Genomic DNA, 7,921 nt, shown 5'->3' on the forward strand with positions numbered 1-7,921 from the left:
CAGTCACATTTTCTTCACGCTCAGCAGCTTTCATCTGAGAAAGAAAATTTGCAGGAAGTGAGACACCAGCGCCACTTGCCGGGAAGGAGACACGAGGGCTGAAGTGGCTGAGATAGGAGCGTCGTGGGTCTGCAGAGGCCCCAGCCCGGCTCACGGGGGGCCCTGGTGGTGGAGTGGACACCCCGCGTGGACACAGGAGAGCGGCGGCGGGTCTGTTACCCCACGGACACCCGGGGAAGGAAACGAAGTCAGCAGAGAGGAGGCAGACGGAACCCAGAGCAAGTGGCGTGGGTTTCCTCGCGTCCCCCCAAGTTCACGTGAAGTCCTGACCCAGCACCTCAGAGTGGGACCTGTGTGGGAACGGGGTCTTTGCGGGAGTAGTTAGTTAAGGGGAGGTCACACAGAAGCAGGTGGTCCTAACGCAGCAGGACTGGTGTCCTTAAGAGGGGGGCCGTTTGGACACACACGGGGAGGGGCCATGTGAAGGCAGAGGCAGAGATGGGGTGAGGCCGCTCCGAGCCTAGGGTTGTGGGGAACCCCGGAAGCCAGGGGAGAGTGGGGGCGGAGGAGGGCAGGTGGTCCCTGGGCAGGAGCCAGCCTGGGACCCCGGATCTCGGGCTCTGCCCTGCCGAGCTGAGGGGATACACGTGTGTGAGCCGCGCAGTCTGCGGTGCTGGGTCGCGGGCGGTGTAGGGCTCACCTGTCGGTGTGGGGGACGTGGGTCTGGGGAAGGGCATCCGCGTCCTCGGCTCAGAGGTGACGGGGACACAGGACAGGGTGGAGGTGAGGGGACCAAGGCCAGGTCGAGAAGGGGACCGTCTTCTGGGGCGGCCGTGACGGGACCACTGACCTGGGACCTAAACGAAGGATTTATCCTTCCCGGTTCTGGATCCAGGTGTGGCCGGACCGCACTCCCTCCAGACTCCAGGGGAGGGTCCTTCCTGCCTCTCCGACCCTCAGGGCGCTCCAGGCTCTGCCTCTGTCCTCACAGCCTTCTCTTCTGTCTCTTACGAGGAAACCATCCTTGGACTTGGGGCCCACCCCACATCCGGCATGATCTCAGCTAGTTCCTTACCTTTCATACATCTGAAAAGACCCTGTTTCCAAGTAAGGTCACAGGTTCCGGGCCACCGCTCAGCCCGTCCAGGGAAAGAGAACCGAGGCTGCACCGAGGGGCTTGGCTTTGGGGATGGGTCCCTGGGATGGACGAGAGCATCATTCACGGGGGAAGGGGTGCAGGTGAGGGTGGGGGCACGGCACCTGCAGACGCCCGTGGGAGCCTTCCTGCAGGGGAGGCTGGGCTGAGAGCATCCTCAGTGGGATCCGAGGGGAGGGGCTGACCTTGGTCGGGAGCAGCGACAGGTCATCTCTGGTGACAGGCGGCCGGCGGACCAGGCAGGTCCTGCGAATTGTGAGTAGTTGATAGCTGACAGCTTCTCACCAGCTGTCCTCCAGCTCGGGGTTCCCTGGGCACTGCGAGCACTGGGGTTGGAGCATCTTCTGAGGACCGTCCGGGGTGCTGCGGGGTGTGGAGCAGCCTTGCTGGCCCCACCCCCTTGATGCCAGTAGCCCCCCAGTCGTGATGACCACAGACGTCGCCAGACATGGCCCCGTGTCCCCTGGGGGCAGGACCACCCGGGTGAGATCCCTGCTTTAGCTGCAAGATTTGACCTGGCAGATCTGTTCTCAGTGGAAGTCAAGAGCAGCAACTGAACTAGAAAACTTGATGAAGGTTTTTTTTTTTTAATCTGATTGAGGGATCAAGTACCCTCAGTTTCATGCCAAAGCATCGAGGCTGATGGAAGTCACTTCCAGGAGTAAGAACATAAAACAAAAAAAAAACAAAGTTTTTAAAAGGGGACTTGCCTGGGCGTCCAGTGGTTGAGACTCCGCGCTCCCGATGCAGGGGGCCCAGATTTGATCCCTGGTCAGGGAACTAGATCCCACATGCTGCACGGCGTGGCCAAAAAAAAAAAAAAAAAAAGGTAACTGGAAGCGATTTAACTTTGCTATGGAGAAAATGAATGATTGATCAGGATTACATTTGATTTGTAGAGTTTACTCCGAACCTACTCAAAGAAACTCATCAGTTGGGGGGTGGTGAATCTGGGTTTAGATGCTGTCTTTCATCAACAAAGACCCAGGGGCCAGGGGGCAGGTGGAAAGGTCCATGTAACAGACAACCACAGACTGGGTGGCTTAACACGGGCAGGAACTGACGCCCACATTCTGGAGGCCTGAGTGCAAGGCTGAGGTGTCACAGGGCCCTGCTCCCTCTGAGACCTTTGGGGGGACCCTTCCTGCCTCTCCCAGCTCAGTACTGTTATTTACTATATTAGGATTGAAGACAGAAAATTTTGAAACATTTGTTAATGTCATTTAAAAAATAAACTCATTACATTTGAACTTTTTTTTTTGAAGTATAGTTGATTTACAATGTTACGTTAGTTTCAGGTGTACAGCAAAGTGATTGAGGTGTACATACATGTATATCTATTCTTGTTCAGATTCTTTTCCATTATAGGTGTTTTTTTAACATCTTTATTGGAGTATAATTGCTTTACAGTGGTGTTTCCATTATAGGTTATTAAAAGGTATTGAATATAGTTCCCTGTGCTATACAGTAGGTCCTTGTTGTTTATTTTATATACTGTAGTGTGTATATGTTAATCCCAAATTCCTAATTTACCCCCCCTTCCCCCTTTGGTAACCATAAGTTTGTTTTCTATGCCTGCATTTTAACGTTTTTAAAAACCACATTTTCCAAAAATAAAAATAAAAATAAAAGGATGAGTGACATTCCTTTCATTTTTCGAATCTCTGACTTGTGGCTTCAGAGAAGAGGAGCTGGATTCGCCCGTGGGCTCCTTTGCAGCAGGATGCCTTGGACCCAAGAGACACAGATTGAGGGTGAAAGGTTTACCCGGGAGGCGGAAGGCATAAATGAGCAGGTCACAGCCGTGGGCAGTCAGGAGGGCTCAGTCCCTCGAGGACCCTGCCTCAGGTTGTCTGCCCACGGGGGGTGCGCTGGGGGCGTTCATCCTCCAGCTCACACACCTGGGCTGGGGGCCGGGGGGCCTTGACTCTGCCCTCAGGTGGAGAGTGCTGGTCTGTGTGCCTGCGTCTGTGTGTGTGGACGTGCGTGCGTGTGTGTGTGTGTGTTTGTGGGGAATGTGTTTGTGTCTTGTTATGAGTTGAATTGTTTCTCCTCGTCACCCCCCCCAAATTTGTATGTTTAAGTCCTAAACCCTAGGACCTCACGGGGAGCATATTTGGAAATAGGGTCATTGCATGTGGGATTAGTTAAAATGAGACTATAGTGGAATGGGGTGGTCCAAACGCAGTATGGCTGGTGTCCTTATCCAAGGGGGAGTTTGGACACAGACAAGACACACAGGCAGAGAGAACACCGGGGGTGGTTGAAGTGATGCTGCCACAGCCAGGGAACCACCAGAAGCTCAGAGAAGGGCCTCCCCTCTCCCCTTCAGGGGGACACCTCAACCTTGGACTTCCAGTCTCCAGAACCAGGAGAGAATAGATCTCTGTTGTTGAAGCCACCCAGTCTGGGTGCTTTGTTACAGCCGTCCCCAGACACACACACAGATGGGTTGTCCTGTCACCTGGCCAGTCTTCATCTCTGCTCCTGTGACCCCAGCCGTCACCAACCAGGTCCTTCACCCACAACCCAGAATGTCTCCCCACTGCCTCGTGGCTTCTGTTCACCCATCGGGTAAGCCGGGCATCTCGCCTCAAGCATCAGAAACCACCTCCGGCTGTCTCGAGACGGCCCAGGAATTCATTGGAATTGATTTTTCAGAGTAAATTGATATAGGAATTTAGTAGATACCCAAGGAATTGGTGAGAGGCTGGAGACCCTGAATCAGACCCCAGACCAGGAGTGAAGGTGGCTGTGAGGACCAAGAGATGCTAATAGAACATCATCTTTTAAAGCATCCTGCGTGGTGAGAGGGTAGGACGACGGCCTCGCCCCTGGAGTGAGCTGGTGGGAGCTGGCTCCAGGCTCCAAATCCCGAACAGGACTGTTCAGTGGCTGTTTTAGTCTCCTGGGGCTGCTTAACAAATTAACACAAACACCGTGGTTTAAAAGAGCAGACCTGGGCTTCCCTGGTGGCACAGTGGATAAAGAATCTGCCTGCCTAATGCAAGGGACATGGGTTTGATCCCTGGTCCGCAAAGATCCCACATGCTGTGTAGCAACTGAGCCTGTGTGCTGCAAATAATGTGCTGCCACAACTAAGACCCAGTGCAACCACATAAATAATTTTTTTTTTTTAAAGAGCAGAAATTTGGGGATTCCCTGGCAGTCCAGTGGTTAGGACTCTGCGCTTCTGCTGCTGGGGGCCTGGGTTTGATCCCTGGTTGGGGAACTAAGATCCTGCAAGTCATGTGGCGTGGCCTAAAAAAAGAAAAAGAAAAAAGAAAAGAGCAGAAATGTATTCCCTCCTGTTTCTAGAGGCTGGAAGTCTGAAATCAGGGTGTCAGCTGGGCTGGTTTCTTCTGAAGCCACCAGGGAGAATCTTTTCCATGTCTTTCCCGGCTTCTAGTGGGTCCAGAAATCCTTGTCATTCCTTGGCTTGTAGACATATCACTCCAATCTTTGCCTCTGTGGTTACGTGGCCTCTCCCTGTGTGTCTGTGTCCAAATGTCCCTCTTCTTACAAGGACACCAGCCATTGCATCAGGGCCGCCCTAATCCAGTGCGATCTCATCTTAACTTGATCACGACTGCAAAGACCCAATTTCCAAATAAGATTGCATCCCAGGTCCCAGGGCTCAGGACTTCAACATACCTTTTGGGGACCACAATTCCTAACAGTGGCTAAATCTGGGTGCACGTCTGTATGCGTTTCCTGGGGTGGCCGTAACAAAGTACCACAAACTGGGTGGCTCAAATCAGCTATTTATCCTCTGAGGGTCCTTCCTGCCTCTTCCAGCTTCTGGGGGCTCCAGGTATCCTTGGTTTGTGGACATATCCCTCCAGTCTCTGCCTCCGTTTTCATGTGGCTGTTTTCTCTATGTGTCCCTCTTCTTATAAGGACGCAAGGCATTGGATTTAGGGCCACCCTAATTCAGCATGACCTCATCTTAACTAATTACATCAGCAAACACCCTATTTCCAAGAAGGGTCACATTCTGAGGTTCCAGGTGGATGTGAATTTGGGCGGATGCTATCCAACTCTCTACCTTGCCCAGGCCTTGGCCCCCGGTAGTGGGGCGAAGGAGCTCCTCATGGGGGCTCCTTGGGGACAGGTAGGACATTATATGCCCGATGCTCGGGTGACTAAGGCTTCCTGGTTTGGTGGGATTTTTGGGATTTTAGCAATGAAAGGTCCGGGTCCCAGGAGACCCGGGTATATTGGGGTGCTTGGTCACCCTACACTGTGTCTCAACAATGGGGGGTGGTGGATGCCAGAGAAACCACACAATGGCAGAAGGCCACCATCTGGGTCACATCTCACACAAGTCATGTACCTTGGCCTCCATCCGCTGAGCAGTCCTAGAGGAGGATCTGATTGGCTCATGCTGGGCCAATCAGAGATGGCTGGGAAGTCACATGGTACAGACCTGGTTGCTGGGGGCTGTTCTCAGAGGATGGGGAGGCCCCTGGGGTGAACAGTTTGCTCCGGAGTGCTTCTGCATCCTCAAGGCCTTGGTTTCTTCCTGGTGTCTTCTGGCCTCAGTTTTCCCTCCATAGCTCACAATGACCAAAGAGAGAAATCTGATTTGTCCCAATCACTGGTGAGCTTATGGCGCCAGGCCTCGCCTACAGCCACTGGGATTGAGGGGGGGTGGTGCTGGGCCCACCCTCTACCCACTGGTGGAAGGCAGCAGCATTGGAGGTTTGAAGCTGGGAGACACTGGGCACGTCACTTGGCCTCTGTAATCCTCAGTTTCCACAGCTCGAAAATGGAAATGTATGTGTCCAAGTTCCTGCCCCACTGGGGCAGAGGCCTGGCTGCAGGGAGGGCTAATTCCATTCAATTCAACAAAAGCTAATCGGGGCACCCGCTTGTGTCTGTGGGCTGGTGCCGGACACCAGGACGCAGCCCTGATTCTGTCCTGGGGTCTCTCCATGCACCTGCCTCTTACAAGGGTAAAGGAACAGAAAGGGGTGCTTCCTGCTTGTCTCTTCCCCGAAATCTACAGCTGTTTGGGATTTATTGGGAGGCTGGGATGTTGTTCGACTTTCCCTGGTAGATGGGTAGGGGTGGGGGGAGGGGGCAATGTGGAGACTAGCTCATCCTCTTTGCAATGTTCTTATTATTTTATCGAGAGCCCCAAATGGGCTGTTTCCTACCCCAGCTTCCCCAAATGGTGTCCCCATGATCAAAGCCAAAAGGAAGCAGGAACATGTGGTGCACCTTTGAAGTGGGTTAAAAAAGAGGGAGCATGAAAGGCTGTTTGCTTTTTCAAAGATCCCAAGTGATTAGAGAGAAATATGTCCATTTGAGGCAGAAGGTCCTATGCTGGCAGGTCTTTTATTCACTAATTCATGGATTCTCATGATGTACCCGAGGGGGCTATCGTTAGTTACAACTTGCAAACGAAGATGCAGAGGACCCGAGGGGGTTAGTGACCTACTCATAGTCACAGAGCCTTTGGCTGGCACAACCCCAGTCCCGTGGCCTTTCTGCATTCTTTCCTTTGCACAAGCCCCCCTGCCTTTTACAGGGACAAGGTTGGAGCTCGGGTTTAAGGCTCAAATACATCTGGAGGAGAGGCCACCATGCCTCCTGCTCCCCTGGGAGTTGAGCACCTGTGGGCAGATTTTTTTTGAACGTCAAGAGTAGGTGCCTACAGGCACAGCAGTGAGCAAAACAGATTCAGTCCATGTTCTTTGCACAGCTGGTGGAAGCCTTTGATTTGAAACAAAGTTAAGGCTCAGGTTGGAGAGGGTGAGGATGCAGTGAGAAAGGACAACAGGGGAACGTGGCTTGGGCTTCCCGGAGGCGGTGACATTGCAAGTGGGGCTGAAGGAGGAGGACTGGGGCAGGACAAGCCCTAAACCGTTGTCATTTCGCCGCCCCCCTCCAGTTTAATTCTCCTCCCCCGTTTTTGGCTGCTGAGACCATGGAAATCTTCTTCCCGTCTGCTAGATCTAGCTCTTAGCCCTTAGGGCCTGGCCCTTGGTCACTCTGCCCCAAGTCACCTTGTAACACCATCTGAAACCGTCGTGTCCATTTATTCACCGTCCTGTCCATCCCCCGGCTCAGCACTTAGGACTCGCTGGGAATCCATGCCAAGAGCCTAGCTCACCATTCTATTTTCAGAGCCGCTGGCAGGCACTTAATAAAGACGACAATGAGTGAGTCTCCTCCAACGGTAAAAATGCCCCGCCGGAGGAGGCCCTGTCCCGGGGGGAGCAGACACTCACTGCAGGGCCCTTGCCAGTCGCCCCATCCCCAAGCTTCCTCTCGGTCCGGGGTGGACTGACAGTGCCTGAGCCAGCACTCTGCAGACGACACTTGTTGAGCGCCAGCTGCGTGCCAGGGCCCGTGCTCGGCCGGAAGGCCCAGCTGGACCAGTGCCTTGGGTGACCCCCTCCTTGGCTCCTCGCTTACGTCACTGTTTCTTAGGACGCGGAGAAGCGCCGCCAAGCCTCTCGCCCGTCGACCTAAAGTCCTCGCCCCTGCCGGTCCCACCCAGCCGACTCCCGCCGCCCGAGCCGGAAGTCGGCCTGCCCCGCGCTGACCACGCCCCGCGGCACCGCCCGGCCGTGACGTCAAGTGGCGAGACCTTGACGTCACAGGAGCGCGGTGGGGCGGTGTCCGGGCGACCGGCCACGCGTCGCCATGGCAACGGCAGGGTGGGCCAGGGCCGGCGGCGGGATCCCCGCCTCCCGGGAGGGTGGATGGGGTCCGGTTCCTTCACCCCGCCCGTGCGCGCCCTCGCGGCCGCGC

Source organism: Aethalodelphis obliquidens, unplaced genomic scaffold (genome assembly GCF_003676395.1).
Source record: "Aethalodelphis obliquidens isolate GAN/ISIS:26980383/991018 unplaced genomic scaffold, ASM367639v1 scaffold53, whole genome shotgun sequence".
Taxonomy (NCBI): Eukaryota; Metazoa; Chordata; class Mammalia; order Artiodactyla; family Delphinidae; genus Aethalodelphis; species Aethalodelphis obliquidens.